Source organism: Cheilinus undulatus, linkage group 11 (assembly GCF_018320785.1).
Source record: "Cheilinus undulatus linkage group 11, ASM1832078v1, whole genome shotgun sequence".
In the NCBI taxonomy this organism is placed as follows: Eukaryota; Metazoa; Chordata; class Actinopteri; order Labriformes; family Labridae; genus Cheilinus; species Cheilinus undulatus.
In genome coordinates, this window is record NC_054875.1 from 6,543,857 (window position 1) to 6,564,005 (window position 20,149).

The 20,149-nt window shown below is 41.3% G+C and overlaps 1 long non-coding RNA gene across 1 annotated transcript; it reads right to left on the reverse strand.

Annotated features, from left to right (window-relative positions):
* Positions 1-16,764: 16,764 nt before the first annotated feature.
* On the reverse strand, positions 16,765-17,478 carry LOC121516996. Its single transcript, XR_005992531.1, has 3 exons — positions 17,370-17,478; positions 17,006-17,114; positions 16,765-16,859 (listed from the first exon to the last, which is right to left on the reverse strand). It is a non-coding gene; the product is annotated as an uncharacterized LOC121516996 (long non-coding RNA).
* Positions 17,479-20,149: the final 2,671 nt, after the last annotated feature.

A 20,149-nucleotide genomic window follows, 5' to 3' on the forward strand; every position in this document is an offset into this window, starting at 1 on the left:
GGGGCTGAAGCCTATCCCAGCTGTTAATAGGTGAGAGGGTACAACCTGGACTGGTTGCCAGTCAATCGCAGGGCTGACATACAGAGACAGACAACCAGGTACGCTCACATTCACACCTACGGCCAATTTAGAGTTAACAATTAACCTAATGAGCATGTTTTTTGTGGTGGGAGGAAGCCGGAGTACCCAGAAAGAACCCACGCTTGTTTGGGGAGAACATGCAAACTCCGCACAGAAAGGCCCTGACCAGGAAGCGAACCAGGAACCTTCTTGCTAACTCCTGCACTGTCATGCAGCCCCCTTCAAATCCCAGAATTTTCAATTCAGCAGACCAAGATATTTTCCATTTTTTTAAACTATTATCAAAGATGGTCACAAGTCATCAGTTACCACCAACATCAATTTTTATGCATTTTCATTTTTTGTGAAGTGTCCAGAAATTAGTGGAAATTATGCAAAAGATGGACCCCTGGGAAACATTTTGACCCCTACTTTATATGGTTATAATTAGGGGTGAGTATTGTATCGTGAGTAACCTCACGATACGATACACATCACGATACTTGGGTCACAATACGATAGTATCACGATATATCAGGATATCATGATATTGCAATATTCTACACTGTTAACTAAAAAAAATATAGAGATAATGTATATGTAAATCACACAATACATTGATGGTGTTCCTGCTATATTTCACGGCAGCAAGACAAAGCTTGCAAACGGCATTTCCTTTCTCTAACTCGCTGTTTGTGCTCGCCGTTTTAACTTTGAAGCCAAAATGCTTCCAAACGTCTGCTTTGAATTGTGCAGGTGTTGTTATTTTGTCAGCCATGTTCGCTCCTTTCACCTATGCGCTCTGACTGCTTCTACAGGAAATGCGACATACAGCAGAGTAGCTCTTCGGCGCCATCTACCGCAGTGGAGGTGCAGAAGATGAATTTTACTAACAACTCAGCTAAAATATGAATTTTTATTTTTTACAAAAAAATCGATATTAAGAGTTGAAGTATCGATATTGTATTGGATGTCAAAGTATTGTGATATATTGCTGTATCTATATTTTTTCACAGCTCTACTTATAATAATTATTTGTTTTGGTTTTTTATTATTTTTCAACTCTATTTCTAATCATGACATCGTTTGAAATACCTGATACTCTAAACTTTTGACTTCCTGTTTGGAGAGTTCTAATTCGTGGGTACTGATGTGGTTTGGCAGCGCCGGCACTGAACATAGACCTGCAGCGTATCCCCAGCAAAGCCCGCTGGAGTGGAGCTTCAGAGATGCAATTTCTCATATCTAACATGGAAGACCCAAGGTTATATTCATATCAACGCCCACAGACATTTTTTATTTCATTTCTTTATGCCTTTATTTCACAGAGTTTTAAAAATCCCACTGTGTGTCTTTTAAGCGCCCTACGGATACATGCTTGGCCCAAAAAGGGTAATGGCATCAGTAGTAGTTAGTAGTAAAAATTGAAAATCTAGGGTCCTCATTCAAAATTGCATCACAGATATTGGCGGTAACAGTGAAACATGGTATTGCAAATTTGCAATCAAAATAAACAATTATAATGGGTTTGAAATTAAAATAAGATCTGATCTCCTGATCTACTGCTACATTTAGACGTGGTCCTGCCTGATCTGTTTGACGCGGTTTTATTCAAGGTCTGTTCGATAAAATCGATAAAAGCAGTAGAGACATGTTCTATGGCATGACGAATCACGTGTCTTTATTTGGCAGTCAGATAAGTGAGACTGGGTTTGGCTGATGCCAGGACAATTTTACCTGCCTGACTGTATTGTGTCAACTGTGAACTTTGGTGGAGCAGGGATAATGGTACGGGGATATTTTTCAGGGTTTGGTCTAGGCCCCTTATCTTAATGCATCAGCAAACCAAGACATTTTGAACAACGCTATGCTTCCAACTTTGTGGCAACAGTTTGGAGATGGCCCTTTTCTTTGGTGTGGAAGAACCTGACTGGCCTGCACAGAGCCCTGACCTTAATCTAATCGGGCACCTTTGGGATGAACTGGAACAGAGATTGCGAGCCAGGCCTTTTCATTCAGCATCAGTGCCTGACCTCATAAGTGCTCGACAGAATGAATGGGTGCAAATTCCCACGGAGAGACTCAAAAATTTTGCAGAAAACCTTCAAAGAAAATTGGAGGTTGTTATAGCTGCAAAAGGAGAGGGGACCTCCATATTGAGGTACATGTATTTTAATAGTGTCCTTACAGTTGCTGTTGTGTTCAGAGAGCTGCTGTTATTCACTTCCTGTCCCCCATTTGACATTCATGCATCATCAGGACCACATGACTGCTCACAGCCTATACTGAGAAGCTGCTTAGGTCATGTTTGTCAGAGATGTTGAGGCATGATGAAGCATAATTCTTAACTTGAGGAGTCAAAACAACTTTGACTGAGACGTGTCGGTGCAAATCATCCATCATCCTTACATAACAGTCTGACCCAAGGAAGCAGACCGCCCTTGTCGCTCTCTTTCTCCCATATTTAGACTCTCAGTTTGTCTTAAAGAATCAGAATCGGGGCTAAATAAAGACATCAAAACAGCACTGGCAACAACAAATGAGGCCGACACACTGAGGGAGAAAGTTAAAGAAGAGTCAACTGAAAAGAACAGGTAGCTCGAAAATTTCACCACAGATTTTCATCTTCCTTTCAGAGAAACTTTCAGGGGACGTTTGAACCTGTAGGTAGCTGGCAGACACAACCAGAAACACCAGAACCTCTTATTTTGGCCAGAAAGCCTGATTCTCCACTAAGACAGCCTTGTAATTTTCACCAAGGTTGGAAAAGTTTCCTCTCAGCAGGAAATCACCGCAGCTACACTGCCACAGGCTGTGCAAACAACATGTTAGATAGACATCTTCAGCTCTAAGAAAACACAGAATTCAACCACAAGGCTACCACACAGCTGTAGTCTGAGGGTGGACGAGGCTCAGGAGGTGGAGTGGTTCGTCTAGAAATCACAGGGTCGTTGGTTCAAACCTGTTAGTATTGTGAGCGTCCTTCAACATGAGGCAGGAGAGTGGATCTGATTTGTTTTTTATGGTAAAAGAAATGTTTGTTTTTCTTTAGAAGAGTATGTTAATTCTGCAGGTTTTAGATCTTCATAGGAAAACAGGCAAAAACAAGAAGAAAGAGGCACAACACACTGGGTACAAAGCTGTTCCAAAGACCTTTAGCATTTTCCTAAAAATGCACAGAATAAACTCAAACACAAAAGTTAGTTCCAAGCAAACTTACTGGGCATTTCTATTTCTAGGGTGTTACGTCACGTCCCAACGGCTACATGAGCAAAGCTCTGCAACAAACTCAGCCAATTCTATTGTTTCCTATTCAGTGTCCTAACAGTCTGCAAGAATGCAAAGCAGAGGATAAAATGGAAAAGTAGCACGCTTTCATTTATCCCAAAGTTGGGATTCTGTATTCCTTTCCATTTCTCTGAAAGTGCATATGAAAGAGGACCAGTGGAGATCTACACAGCTCTGGAAGTACAGGAGTTTTTCTTTTACTTGTCCTACTTAAAGCTTGTTAGCTTGTTTTAATATGTGATAAAACAAAAGTACTCTAATGTGTTCGATTAATCAGTATGTAATGCAGTAACATAACTAATTATTTTTGTCAGTATGTACAGTAGACCTCAAAAGATACATTTAAAAGTTATGCTACCCGACACTGCTGTCCTCCTAGCATCGATCCTGGTAATTCTAATAGTGCTCACAGCTGGGATTTATCACAGAAAGTTGGGATTTTTCACAAGGCTGCATCAATTATTCTGTAGGCCTTGCTACCGCCTTCTGACCAGTGGATTTGAACTCCTCCAAGAGCACATTTTGTTTGCACCCCAGGAGCCTCTATCATCTGTATTATAGAGGAGCTAATGTGCAACTTATAAGGTCGTGTGTGCAGGTCTGAACATCACAGCAAGAAACATAACCAGGAAGTAATATCAAACTACTTATTTACTACACATTTCACATCTTAAAGACCCTGTAAAGTGAAAACAGATCTGTATTTAGGTTTGTTGTATGACAGGTCACTCTGTTATGAACCCCGCGGCCAAATTTCAGTCATGAAAACATCTCTAAGTTTATAAAATTGAGCTTCAAAATCATGAAAAATGAGGCAGTAAAATCTGCTCCAGGATGGTGTAGGCATGTCTGTTGAATGAGCTGAAGCCACACCCACTTAGGGGAAATACATACAGTCGGTGCCGCATTATAGTCACATCATAGATGAGGACGGGGCGTTTTGAAGGGGAAAACAATCCTTTCCCCCTCGCCCGCAGCACTGTCAGCCTGGTGGGCGTTCCTCTTTACGCTGACTGTATCTATATGATCCTCACAGATTAAAAAAAAAATTACAATCTGAATGTTGACCTTGTGACCAGAGTGCAACTGTCTGTCTCTGTGCCAAAGAAGAGACAAAGTCTGTTTGCTGGCTCAAATCTCTGTCATGATGCTTTAAATGATCCATAGACCATTGCGAATGATAGATTTGGCAAATTTACCTCACAATGAATAAAGAAAACATCATTTAACTGACTGTTAACTCTCAATACAGGCAGTGACATTAGCTAACAACAGACTGTACTGAGATGAACTACTCTGTGATTTTATATGTAGTATCAGAGGGGCGGGGTCATTCCCTACTGTGGGCTAGTGACATCAACAGCCCAATTTTCTTCAGGATTGAGATCAGGGCTTTGTGATGGCCACTCCAAAACTTGGTAGTCCTTTAACTTCCTGGCTTCCTGACATGTTGTTTCAGTATTTCTACATAATGTTCTTTCCTCATGATGCCATCTATTTTGTGGAGTGCACCAGTCCCTCCAGCAGTAAAGCACCCCCACGACATGATGCTGCCACCCCTGTACTTCACAGTTGTGATGGTGTGCTCAGGTGTGCAAGCTTCCCCCTTTTCCCTACAGATGGTCATCATGGCCGAACAGTTCAATTTTAGTTTCATCAGACGACAGGGCATGTCTCTGAAAATACTGTGTGCGTTTGCAAACTGTATTCTAGCCATTTTATGTTGCTTTTAGAGTAATGGCTTCTTCCTCGCTGAATAGCCTTCCAGCACATATGGGTGCAGGACTCTCCTTCTCCTCACCAGCTGTAGCCAGCATCTTCACAAGGTCTTTGCTTTTGTTCTCGTGTTGATATGCACATTTCACACCAAAGCATGTTCATCTCTGGGACACAGAACCTGTCTCCTTCCTGAGCAGTGTGATGGCCGGACATTCCCATGGTGTGAGTATAATTGTATGCACAGACGAACCTGGCACCTTCAGGCATCTGGAAATGGTACCAAAGGATGAACCAGACTTGAGGAGTTCTACAATTCTCTTTTTAATATCTTGGCTAATTTCTTTAGATTTTCCTGTGATGTTACACAAGGAAACAGTGTGTTTGAGGTGTGTCTCCAATTAACTCACATGTTGTCAATTAACCTATCAGAAGCTTCTAAAGCCATGACATCATCATCTGGGATTTCCCAGATTGTTTAAAGGCCTAGTAATCTTAGTATGTCACCTGGTATGTCGCCGAGGAATTACAAAGACTGAATAGAAAAGGAGAAGGGTGTTCAGTGTGTTCAGGAGGCTGTGCTGACAGAGTATGTGTAATTTGTGGGTTATATTGTCAATAATGTAAAAGCTTTGAATACAGCCATGACTCTTTGTGGATTTGTGCATTTTAAAAATGTAGTGCAGTTATTTTTTTATCTTATTTGAGGGACAGTGCTTTTGAGCATGGGCTTTTTAATGATTTAACAGTATTATCATTTCTTATTGCCTCTCAATCTGCTTTTCTAGTATTATACATGCTTCCCTGGACAGAGCCCCATGGGATCCTGAGCTGTTTTTCCCTCATAGTCACTCGTTAACCTTGTGAGTCTTTGAATTAAGTTATTCATTCCATCTTTGTGGTCTGTTTTCCTGTAGTCATCACTGCCCGTGGTGCTGATATATCAAGCCCAGATAATTCCTTACACAGAAGTAAAAGGTTCAGTGCAAGGGCTCGATGCGCTGTGAGCACTCTGACTCCTCGGAGAAAACGGAGCTATTCTTTTAGCTGAGTCAATGCTGTTAACCCTTAAAACCTCTCTTTCTTTCCCAATCTGCTTTAACTTTCCTTTTGAATTGCTTTTATCCACCTTTTGTGCACTCATTCACCCCTTTGATTCACACCAGGAAACACTTCCTGTGCTTACAGGAGCCTTTATTCTGTCTGTACAAGACTTTAAATAGCAAAAGTAAACGAAAGGAAATGAAGATGCTATTGTACTTCTTGGTCTAATAAACTTGGATGTAAACACCTGATGTAAATACATAGATTTTAACGTCTACTTGCTTTATATTCTCTAAGCGACCTGACTTTCTATTCTTGGCAACTGAGGATCTCCTCTCCTTGTCTGACATCCTGCATTAATTCCAGATGAAGTGAGAAGTAGCGATAGAGATTTCCCCCGTGGCGAGATGGAGATGCCGTGATTAACACCAGAGAGACGTTGGGCTGGAGGAGAAGAAACACAGGAGAGGACCACAGGGTGGTGTCGGAGAAGGGGGGAGTAAAAGAGGAGAGAAGAGACGTGGGGTGAGGCGAGGACAGCGCTGAAGGTGGAGAGGAGATAAATACGAGGGATCCTTGTACAACCCTGTGTGGAGAATGATAACTGAATCAATCTGGAGCTAAAAGGTAGATAAGGTGAAAGTGGGAGATTGGCAAACATGATGATAAAGTTTGAATTAGTTGTCAGTTCAGGGAACACATCTCCAAACACATTTAGTCAATTTTAAGTGAAATTTCCTCTTTAGTCTGTCTTGAGGGAAACAACATTAATTAAAAACAGCACCGAGATGTAAATAAGAGAAAGTAAAATAAACTAACTGGACATTTAATCCCTTATGAGGGAGTGTTCATATGGAAAAAGGATTTTTATGAGTCAGTCCTACAGAGAGAGAGTTGTTCCTTGGCTTCTTGTTCAATGAAGTCGACCAGTAATTCTAACTTTTTCTTTGTTCAAAGTACGACTCTAGATCAAACCTAAATCTCCAGGCATACCATACCCATAAAAAATAGCATCTTACATGTTCTTTATCTGTCTTAATGCTTATTTGTATCCATTTCTTAATGAAAAAAATCAAATAAAAATCTGACAACCAGCTGTATGAAGCATTAGCAAAATTATTGAAGAATATAGGGACGAACAATATTGTATTTTCTTCAATATCCCGATAATCTCTAGTCATCTTAGCTGATATAATGGGTGATACAGAGGTCGTGGTTTAGTGCATACCTTGGTTTTGGGCCTTGTAGGACCACATTATGTAATAACGCTGCATTATGTAATAATGTAATACATTTTCAATTCATTATGTAACAATGCCGCATTTTGTAAGCCACTAACCTGCGGTTAGGGTTAGGGCAAGGTAGTAGGGTATACCCTGGAGCCCACCTTAAGTCCTAGGGTTAAGGTTAGGTGTTTAGTCTAGAGCCCTGAAGGGGGGTTAGGTTTAGGGATAAGTCACTAAGTGGTTAGAGTTAGGGCAAGGTAGTTGGGTACAGCATACCTTGGAGTCCACACTGAGTCCTATGGTTGGTGTTATTACATAATGTGGCATTACTACATAATGTGGTGCTACAGGCCTTATTTCAATCTACCTGTAATAGTTGGTTTGGTCCTGAGCTTCTATTAGCTGCATTTACCTGCTTTACCTAGAAGATATTCTCCAAGAATCCTTTAATATAAACTCAAAGTAATTTTGCGACACATTTACTGCTAAGGTCGTTTATCCACTCAGGCAGCAAACACATCCTAATTTAGGGAATTTTTGGCCAGGACACCCTTAAAAAGAGATTTTTAATGTCAGTGTAGTTTACCTGGTTAAATAAAGGCTAAATACAATCAGCGGTATGGAAGGATTTTGAGTTAGACGTCACTGCAGGAGCCAAAATAAAGGAAACTAGATAGCAGTGCAACATAACCACCAACGCAGAAGCTGGGGCGAGAACTCCATGGACCCTAAGCGGTCTATGCTGTTCCAGGCTGATGGCGAGGGAACAGAGGCGATATCGCTGAAACACAAATGGTTACACGTGGTTTCACATGTGACTGTGCTGGTCACATGGACTAAGAAAAGCTGGCTAAGGAGTCTACATACTCAGCATAATAACTTCCCCACACAGAAACCCAGAAGGGAGACTTTGATAATAGAAGTTACACTTATGTTTGTGTAGGTGAAGGCTCTGTGCTGGACATAAATAGACACAGCAAAGCAAATTAACAACACAGATACAGACATAATAAGACAGCATATGCAGCTTTCCTTCCACAGTTCCAGCAAGTTAAAAGTCTTGTGGCATCAAGTTTCAGCTTTGGGGCAAGATGAGGGCTCGTTACGTTCTTCTAGTGATGGAAGAGTTGTGTGTCCTTCAGATTCTGGTGGGCTTTCTGCAGCACTCCTGTCTGTCCCTGAGGAAAGGTCACAGGACTTTTTACCACACTGGACCCCCTGCAGAGTCTCCTTAGGTCTCCTCTTATTTGAGAAGACAATGCGTCTTTCTTATAGGTGCTGCAAAGGATCCTGAGATTATGAGTTTCTCTGTTTTATGACTTTCGCTAAACTACAAAAACAGCCCTCTGCATTGTTTGCTAGGCCTGAGTTTCACTGTCTACGTGGCTAATCCCCCCACGGTGTCTCTTATATCGCGTCCATGCACCTTTACTTGTATCTGAGGCCTAGTCCACATGTAGGCAACATGTTGACAACATCGGTTTTCCTTAACATGAAAACCTCCTCACCGTTTCTATGCAATGCCCATTTCATTTTTAAAGTTATCCCACCAGCCTAACTTTGCAAAGACGAATTTGCCAGACTCCATGTCCGTCATTAGGCAAATCACTCTTGCAAAGCTCCAATCTACATTTGCGGCGGACCCGAGATAGACTTGAGAATATTGATCTCTTGTTTAAATTTTCATTTTGTTCATGTCAGTGGGTGCTCTGGTTAGTCAGCATCCTCTATTTGTTGTTTTTCTTTCACTAATATCCAAAAATCAAACCTGTGATTGAAAATAAAATAGTAAGTGGTAGTTTCAAAGGCAGACGCAACCATCTAAAATTTAGAATAATTGGCCGTCTTCCCCACTGTCAGGCAAGTTACTTTTCTGTCTCATACAGTGAGGCCTTTCCTTTTGGTTTAAGTTTAGTCAAAGTTTTAAATCAAACAGAATAATTTTTCACCGTTTGAGAGACAGTTTCCTCCTGGCAGGAGGCGTCTGGGCTCAAACAGCCTGCAGGTTTTCATTCAAACTAAATTATTTCCAAAAACTTCAAGCAGAAAGGAAGTGATTTTGTCTGGTGTGAATGAAAATCTTCCTTTCTCTGATGCTGGAACTATTGATGGTTCGGAGGGTGACTGAGAATAAATTTAGCCACAGTTTTTTTTTTTTTTTCCCAAGCAGCATGAGATCCTCAGGATTTTTACGGCCACTGGTTTCCCTGATTTGACTGTGTCATAAGTACGGCTCTGGACCTGCCTGTCAGAGCGGGAGTGCTCTGTCTCCCCCCTCTCCAATCCAGCTCCAGGAAAATGCCAAGTTGAGTTTTCAGCCTGAGCGCCTGGGATGTGCGCGGTGCAACCATCAGTGTCAGCAGAGTACAGTACCTGCAGCAGCCCCAGTCCAAATGCTGACAGGCGGAGGAGATGGGAGATGAGAGGAGGAATCAACCAGCAATGCAACCAGCCAGTCAGTCAGCAAAGATTATGTGCACTGAAATTACTCAGAGATATTTCTGAGATGATATTTCTTCTGTATCTTTTCCTCTTTGTTCTTTGATTTGTAGTCACTGCAGCTAACTTTTAGGAGACTTTGACTGGGAGCCAAAGTCATTTTAGAGGGACACTTTTGTGGTGGAGATTTACATTTTCGTGGCCTCATCTTGATTTTGATTCATCAGGTTTTATACTGAATAGTTCACAGTCTGGGTTTGGCTACGGACAGGCTGCGAAAGTTGGATAACTTCAATGACATGTTATTCCCTTGCAGATATCTTAGAGCTTTTGCAAGCAACATGCATATCACTGCAGGAATTAATGCTTTAAATAGTCTTTAAAATATTTTTCATTGCCTAATTGCATGCTCACCATCAAGTGTTGGCTTAGATTTATAAGTCTTTTAAGAAATAAGCATTTTTGTTGCCCTGCTTAATATTTCAGAAGGCTGCCAAGGGGATGGAATTTTTATATCAAGATTTATTAAATCTCTATAGTTTATTTCCTTTTCAAAAAGATGTATAATTTTACAGCTTTTTCATATTATATCGATGGAGGAGGACAGTGTATAGAGTTGGAAACAGGGATCAGAGAGTGGAGAATGGCATGCCAGACATTTAGCATAAAAAATTAAAAAGCATGCCTCGTTAAATTCTCAATTTCAAAGCTATTTCAAAGTCCTTTCTCACAATCAAGCGATTTTTCCAGTGTGCTGATTTGGAAATCTAATCAATCCAGAGAAATGTGCTTTATGATCCTGACTAACCCTCAGGGCTGTGGTTCTCAACTGGTGGGTCGTGAAGCTGTTTCCAGTGGGTCGCAACCATTGTCTGGGAAAAAAAGATGGTGGCAACAGGTCTGAGAAGTACTGCAGTCTGAGTGGACATGCATCCATAAGTGTTATTTTACTGTTCATTATAGTAATGGGAAAAGAAATGTCTCATTATTTCAACTAATCTGTCTCCTGTTCTTGCAAAAACAACGTTGCTTCTCCTGCGATAATGAGGTTATTCCTGAAAATCATTAAAAAAAAAAAACATGCATTTGTGTGGAAATGGGGTGTAAAACATGTTTTTTGCAGTCATTTATTTGTTCTATCCAATATTCAAACTGCAAAAATTACTTATTTAATAAAGCCACTTTGTTTTTTGGGTCCTGATGTGTCAGTGAGGAACCGGTGGGTCCCCTAGACCAGTTGAGAACCACTGCCTAAGAGCTCACATAGTACAGGCACACACCTTTTAAATTGCTTGGTAACTTTTGAACAATAAGTCGTAGGCACTTATCTCTCTGTTGTGCCTTTCTAATGATGCTATCCATGCAGTCTTAGCTTTACAGAATTTTTTCTAGTGAACCTGGAACTTGGCTGACCTTCCAAGGTCTTTAAAGATTAAATTCAAACCAATAACTCCAATATTGGACGTCTTTTCATCCATTTATAATCCATTTTTCGATCATTCCAGCACTTAGCTAGTTAGCCTGCCACCATATTGTCTGTTTGTATTCCAGAATGCGTTGCGACTGGGCTGTGACAACCAATGGAAAGCTGATCTGTCGTCACATCATGCTTTGCTGAAGAGTGCATGTGCACAGACTGAGAAACAGAAGAAGAGTTTGAATGACATTCAAAAAAGTGCAAGGATATTTTTGTAAAAATGTGAATATTTTCAAGACTGTCACATAATTGTTTTTTTTTTTTAAGTCTCTAGTCCCAAAGAGGTGGGAGAATAACTTTGTGCAAAAACAGAAAAAGCTCTTAGTCATTATGTTTACTGTTTTTAATGCATAAAAAGTAGTTTAGTTTCGGATTAGTTTTTTATTTTGTCCATATAGCCCCATTACTTTTTTAAAATTCAAGTGACATTGTTTTCCTCTCCCCACTTTCTTGTCTCTGTTTCTGACTATATCCACATAAAAATAACATTTACACTTGTCAGGAATTTATGTTCTGTAACTCTCTCTAGATAACCCACATGATATCAACTGTGTGGCATTAGACTTTCCCTACAACCCTAATTCCAAAGAAGTTGGGACACTGTGTAAAATGTAAATAAAAGCAGAATGCAATGATGAGCAAATCTCGTAAATCCACGCTCTACCAACAATAGAACATAAAGTAGATGTTTTGAAACTGACGTTTTACCATTTTAGAAAATATTTTGAATTTGATGGCAGCAGCACATTTATAAAAGGTAGGGATATGGAACAGGTCATTGATGCCACTTCAGATTCAACGATGCAGTTGCAGTTCAGATCCAGATCCAGAAACGCTGCTGTCTTCTCTGGGCCAAACCCCATTTAAAATGGACAGAGGCTAAATGTAAACCTGCTCTGTGGTCAGACCAATCAAAATTTGAAATTCCTTCTGGAAACCACACACGCTTTGTCCTGCAGACTACAGAGGAGAGGGACCATCCGGCTTGTTATCAGTGCACAGTTCAAAAGCCGGCATTTCTGATGGTATGGGGTTGCATTAGTGCCTGTGGCATGGACAGCTTACACATCCACAAAAATATACAGATGTTTTAGAGCAACATATGCTCTCATCCAGGCATTGACTCTTTCAGGGAAGGCCTTGCATATTTCAGAAAGACAATACGAAACCACATCCATCACAACAGCATGGCCTCACAGCACAAGAGTTCAAGTGCTTAACTGGCCTGCCTGCAGTCTAGACCTCTCAGTAGAAAACATTTGGAGCATCATCCAGCAAAAAAAGACCCAGGAGTGTTGAGCAGCTGGAATTCTACATCAGACGAGAAGGGACAACCTTCCTCTGTCAAACTCCAGCAGCTGGTCTCCTCACTACCAAGATGGTTACAGAGTGTTGTTAAAAGAAGAGGGGATGCTATGGTACACCAGACCCTGTCCCGTCTTTGAGCCATGTTGCTCTATGATTGGGACTTTAAAATAGATACTATGGATTTTATGCTTATGATGAATCTGTGGCTTTCACAGCTAATCTTAAGTGGATATTGAAGGTACTGCACCATTTTGCACCTTCAAATTAGCTTCATTTATGAATATGGGGGATTGCAGCATGACATAACATTGGCTGTTTCACACCTACTCTAACACTGTCAAGCAAAAAAAGCCTACAAGGCCAATTAAGTCACATATTGGCCACTATGATACAGAGTAAGTGTAGCATTGTTATATTTTGAAGTTGTGTTGTGTCAGTGCAGTGTGATGCAATTATCTGGGCCTTCAAACTATTTCTGAATCGTCCCACTAGAATGTAGTTTCTGCAGAGACAGATTGCAGCATCCAGCCTCTCTCTGTGAATCCTGCAGCCTTCGTGCAGTCATGTTCCTGTCTGTCTGATTGACTGCGAGTCTGTCTCAGCTGTCTGCTGCGCTACAGGAGATAGCTGAGCCTTTTCCTCAGGTTTCTCTCCTCACTTCTGCTTGTGAAAAAAAGGCCATCTAAGCAGTTTTGCCTCCTCCCCATTAAAACCTGTGTCCGATGTCGGTTTCTGCAGATGCAGTGATTTTCTATCCTCCTGCAGTTACTCATCTTCGCCCTTCCTTCCAAATACAGTAAATCATTAAAAGGTTTGTCCTCAACTTTTAACGCCGTCTACAAACACATTCCCCTTTCATTTCTCTTTTTCTCTTCCCTTCCTGTCTCTCTCACTTCATATCCTCTTTATTTCCTTCTTTCTTTAACTTCATTCCCTCAGAACTCAGTCTCCTTCTCCCAAAACAATAATAACAAGCTTAGCGATGCAGCTCGCTGACCAGCTCATGCTCCAGAAGGAACCGAATCCCACAGCTCAACACCAACACATAATCCTCTCTGCAAAGCCAGCCTTCCCCTTCTGGAACAATGCTCTCATTTACACCAGAGTGACCCTCGAATTAGCGCAGGAAAAGTCTGAAGCAGGGATGGAAACACACATTGACAGGCTGCAGAAAGTTAAGCCGTAATTTCAAGAAAAAGCCGCAGAAATTCTGAGGAAAAGTGCCAATAAAAAAGTTGAACTTTTTTTGGTTTGACTGAAATTTTCCTCCATGCTGAAAACAGCGAGAGAAGCCAGATTTCTAAGCCCCCACATCGCTGCCATCCCCCTCGCGCCAACTCCATCACCAATCACACAGCAATTGGACAAGTCAGAGGTTTAAAGCTCACTCAGAGAAAGAACACACTGTGTGACACTGGAAACCTCGCGGCTCTGCGTTCGACCTCAACCTCTGATGACTGCCAAGACAAACACAACAGCAGCTGCAAGGCCCAAACAAGAGGATGCATTATTAGACTGCTCTTCAAAGCTGAAACCACTAGCTGGACCCACATGCAGGGCACAGGCAACCTTGCCAGTAAAGTGTACTTATTGGAAATTCACAAAACAGAACCCAGACCTCTCCATGCCAAGATAGAAAAATCTTTTATTTCTTCCATCACCCGCCCTTGAGGTAGTCCGACATTATCCACCAACTTTATAGCACTAACCTGACTTCTACAACTCTGTATCAAAAAACATCCTCTACGTTAGAACTCGAGGTTATGACCACAAAATAAAATCTTACTTTTTCACATCATACTTCACTCAATTTTTTTTTTCCTCAAAAAATTTCTGAAAAACTTTAGAACAACTCCAAACTATTAAGCTTAAGTAAACTTTAAACAAAAAGTAAGGCAATTTGTGTTTGGTACATTATGTCTTTGTTGTAACAGTGCTTCTTGGTAATAAATCTTATACCGTTGGAAAGCCTGTTTATTAGCCTTTTAAATAGTACCACATTTGTAAGGATCATGCATTTGTGGGATGAGCAGCAGAGCTGAGTATGTGCGTTGTGCCCATGAAAAATGTGCCAAATCTTCTCTGCCAATGCCAAACAGCTGATTCTGCCATTGACTCTTGTTTGGTGTCTGGTGGATTGGATGACTTTAGTTTGAAGAAACAAGACATATTGAGAATTTAAAAATTTATTCATTTAACAAACAGGAACCTCAGTAGCGTGTGGAAGAACCATGCACAGCCACAAAAGCCTGGCACTTCCTCCTCATGCTGGTCACCAGCCTGGTCACACACCGCAGTGAGATTGCATCCCATTCTTCAACCAGCATTTGTCGCAAGTCGGCCAACGTGGTTGTGTTGGTCACTCTGGCACGAACAGCACACCCAAGGTGATCCCACAAGTGTTCAATGGGGTTAAGGTCAGGACTGCTGGCAGGCCATTCCATCCTCTCCACTCCCAAATTCTGGAGGTGGTCTCTGAAAAACCCGACCTGTAGGGGTGAGTTCGGTCCCAGACTGTGGAGATATGGGATTGCCACTGGTTGCAGAATCTCACCTCAATCTTTCTCTGCATTAAGATGCCGCCACACACCATCACACTGCCTCCAACAAAAGATGATACTCTGTCGGTGCAGCAATCAGCATAGCATTCTCCAAGTCTTCTCCATACTTTGACCCTTTGATCTAAATGCTGAGGCAGAATCTAGACTCATCGCTGAACACAATGTTCCTCCACATTTTTGGGTTCCAGTGCACATGTTGCTGACACCAGCAAACAAGCCTGATGCTGAAGGGCAGTCACAGCAGTCCTATGAGACTGGATGTGTACAGTCTGTACAGATTGACTGGGCAGAGAGCCGTTGGCTGTATGGTCCTGCAAGGCATGACTGCAAGTCTGTAGAGGACAGCCTACAGTTCCTAAGTGCTGAAATGGTAAGGAAACAGTTGTCTTGGGACGCCTACCTTGCAGCCTGTCTCTGACGTTCCCCGTTATATGGAACTTGGCCTTCATTTTGAAGATGGGACTAGGGCTCACTCTAAAAAATGCCGCAACTTGGTTTTGAGGAACACCAGCTTGAAGTTGCCCTATCACACGGGCCCTATCAGTCTAACTAAGTAGACACCTGCTGACCACTGTAGCAGGGCTAATGCTCACAGGTGGAGGTGCAAGAAGCTCAAAACAAGCGTCAATGAAACATTGGAATAAGCTTTTCGGGGTTGGCAGAGAAGATTTGGCACAACCCACATACTCAGCTCTGCTGCTCATCCCACAGATGCAGGTTTTCGTACAAATGCGGCTCCTTTTTAAAGGGAAATTAACAGGCTTTTCAACGATGTGTAATTTATTGCCAAGAAGAATTGTTACAACAGTGAAATAGTCTACCAAAAACAAAGTTCATGAAGCCTTGTTTAGTTCATGCCAGACATGGTAGTCATATGACCAGCTGACGGCAAGCATCACCTCCCAGCCCACAGCCAATCACAGCTCTTTCTCTCAACACAGTGGTATATTTAAATATGATGTACTTCTCACTAATCCATGCCCTCAGTAATGCGGATGCATCATGCTGCTGCTGCTGGCAAAGCTCAACCTCCTCCACCCCAGCCTCCTCCTTTATAGCATAAAGCTTGTTGCACCCTCATATTCAGATTCATGCTACTGTGTATTAATTGCCTTTAAACTAATTTCTTTGTATTCAATATGGATTTTCATAAATGTATCTATAGGGGGGCGTCTGCTGGCAAAGCCGTCCCTGTCAAGTAAAACTGTAAATCCATTCTACAGTAAAATGGTTCAATGTATGATAAGTGTTCCTGACTGGAGTTATTTAGTGTGCTAAGAGCACTTCATCCCTTCATATCAGCACCCAAGTGTTCCTGAGAATGCTCTGGAGTGTTTTTTTACTTTTGTCTTAGATAAGTACAACTTCAAGAAAAATTAAAAGTAAGAATCCTGTTAAAAACCACACAAGAGTAACCTGACAAGTCAGATAGATTTGTTTCACACATCCATCTGGAAAACCTTCGATATACAGCATTTGGGAAAGGGCAGAGGCTTTGGAAAAAACAAACAAAAAAAAACCCTCTTTGTTCTTCTTTTAATGAAGAAATGTTGTCAAGTTATGATAAAACTGGCGCTTTAGCAGCATCCACGCTAATGTCTTTCACCTCCATAATTGCACCGGCCTTTGGTCGCTGCTTGTTTACGTCATGACTCCGCCACGCCTGTTGTCCCTTGCTGGAGAAGTGTCCAAGATCTCGTTTCATATCTGTTATTTTAATAGCACCCTATGCACAGCTGACTGTATGAAGCATGGAGAGAAGGGAATTTTTAGACATGGTCTGAAGAATGCAGAATGAGGATCAAAGTTTTCTGTGCACAATAAAACTTCAAACAGGTTCATATGCATACTTTTAAGAAATTACGGCATCAGTGGGGTTTACTTACAGCTAAAAAGATGCAGGTAATGGTGCTTTTAGGCAGTTTCTAAGCCTGTATTTTCTTGACGCACAGCTTCATACACATCTCATTAGGCTGTGTGTGTCTGTTTGAGATGCTGGAACAAATTTGTCATGATGCTTCCTTTAGTTGACACAAACTTTATCTGATGTTAAACAGCAAAAAAATAAAAGGACTGAGGACTAAACTCCTAAATTTAAATTCTAAGTAGTGCCTGCAGTTTTACTTTGAGTACAGCAAAGAATTTCCAGTTAGATAACAAAATGAGGAATCAAACCTGTCCATCCTTCAGTGTAACCTCTCTATGTCCACAGAATTTGCACTACTTTTTTTTTTTCCAAAGGTTTCTTACCTTCTGTTTGAGCCTGAAGACATCATCCTGTGTCTGCTGAAGGTGAAAGATCTCTTTTTTTCCATTTCAATCCACACCAACACCAGAGCTGTTTTCTGCTAAATAAAAGATGGCTGCTGTGCTTCCACTTCCTCAGGAAGAACACATGAAGGAAAAAAAATGCCTCTGCTGATCTGCTTTGACTTTGACTCAAAGTTGTGAACAGAAATGACCCTCTAAACTTTCTGCATTGTGGGCTTTTTTACTCCAGTTAAAGGCCGCCACTTTGAACCCGTTTTTCTTTTTACTCTCTAAGGACCAAACATCCAATCCTGATCACTCTTTTATAGACATAAATGGAAAATGAAATGGCACATCAACAGCGAATACTAACAGTGAGAAAAAGCTCTTGCTATGCTCGAGCTCAAACTTTGTGTCCTGCTCTCTCAGCAGGTGTTTTCACTTCAGAGCTGATTAGAAACACCTGCTGTGACATCACTGATTAGACAGGCGTGCTACATGCCCTTCGCAGCCTAAAAACAGCAGCAGCAGCTTCATAATTCTGTGTTGATGTTCCCTTTTATGATGAACATGAACTAAATTTGCTTATATAACACTTGAAGTGACTAAAGGCTCCTCTGAACTGCAGGCATACATCTTGATGTATGTTTGTTTGGAGGTATTTTCAGCGTGCTGCTAATCCGTCACACCTCTGATTAGTGTCAGCTTTGCTACATGCTTCAAGGCCATTTTCACAGGAAACTCTTTGACATGCAACAGCAGGAAAAGCACAGGTGTAAATAACATCATTAACTGTGCCTGTGCTGCATTTATGCCTTTGAATCAACACTTTGAAAAGTCTTTCAAAAGGGTAAAGATACCTGATACATCTAAAGAAATTTTGTCTAGAAACTGTAATACTCTACAAAGACTGGGTTCTTTGCAAGGCTACAATATACAAGAATAAAAGTACTGTAAAAGCTGGAATATGTGATTCATCAGTAGCGTATAAAAGTAAAGGCTGTATGAATTGGGACATTTGTAAATACATGTATCTGTAGCTTGGTGGATAAAGAAATTGGATTATGGCAGCAAATAAAAGCCTGAATCACACTCATTTAGTGCTCTATCTGCTCTGTCTGATTTACAAACCATTTCAAACTGATCATCTTAAAGCACCAACACTCTAAGAAAGTTTTCCCTGTGCAATATGATTGTGTCTAAATGTGGAGAGGAGCCACCATCGTGGAGACTAATTCTTGCCCTGACATCAGTGGGAGCCAGGGCCGACCAGCAACCCATCCCCTCCCCAAAATCCCTAACACAGATTATCTGGTAAGATTAACCTTTGGTGTCCTTTAGGTGTTTCAAAGGGGCTCTATGCAAGATTTAGAAAAATATCAGTGTAGCGACACCGCCGGCCATTAGGCGAACTACAACAACGTTGTGTTGCTCGTCCACGACGGCGCGCTCCTTGCACATGAATGAGCCTCCGGTTTATCAGCTGACACACACGCAGACCGAGGTGATTTACCGACATCATGTATACAGAGGAGGTAAGTTAAGTAACACTTAACTATGAAAATGAATAAAGTATATTTGAACCTCTAGTGCGGACACGGCACAAAATTAAATATTGGTTCATATGAGGCGATTAAAAAAGGATGATATTTTCGCGACCATTTCTATGAATGAACAACTTCGCTTTCAGTGCAGCATTTACCAATTTAATTGTCCTTTTAAGTGTGTAATGTGTATTGAATGGGACGCGTTTTAGAGCAGAAGCAACAGGGCTAACATTGCTTAGCTCTGATATCAGATAGCTGACATTATGTGTTGAAGATATTTTACGAACTAAGTATCAAAAAATAAACTCAGTAAGTTGAGTCCAGTGCCAGGAAGCAAGAAAAAGATGCAATATTATCTGGAAAACACTAAATGAGCAGCGTGATATTCTCGTTGTTTGGATAGCATCTTCATAAGCAAGCTAACGTGATGTAGCATATGGTTTATACAACATGAAACATGACATTGTATTTCATGGTCTGGAGTGATGCCTTACCTTTTCAACAGAAAGACGGCCATCTCTAGATCGGTATTTATCCCCAGTGCTGAGCAAAGCTCCCTCCATTTCTCAAACGCTCCATCAATATTTATCCTCAATTTCCCCCTGCATCGGTCACACTCTCTTTTAGCTTGACGGGCTTCAGCAGATAAAACTATCTTAATATTTTTATGTTTTCGCAGAGTTTGTGTGAGTGTTTGGGCTGAGCTAGCCAGTCGTTTACTCATGGAAGCAGCCTTCTCCATTACCGTTTCTCTCTCTCTTCTCCATTCAACACGCCGTTGTCAAGTATAAACAGAGCAAGGGGGTGTCCACATTACATAGTACCCGATGTCACTTCCGTTGAGATTTCGCAGAAAATTCGGCCTAAATTCTTCACAGAGAAATGACTCCACAGGCTTATACAGGCAAACAAGGAAGACATAAAGAGCCTCATTCTTCACATTGGGATAAAGTGCGCACCATTATATACTCAAAAGTGGGAGGTTTTAAAGCAAAAATCTTTCATAGAGCCCCTTTAAGATAGGCATACAATGTGCAAATTTCATCCGGTTCAGACACAAATTTTGAGTTGCATAACCCACTTGGAAGTCAGACTGATTGTGCCTCATTTGTCAGTACATGGGAGTATACAGTCTACATGGGAGTGCTACAGCTGACTATGGCCAACCAGGGCCCGACCACCTGTTCCCGTGGTGGTTCCCAAAAAGCTAACCTGGCACACCAGATGGATTGT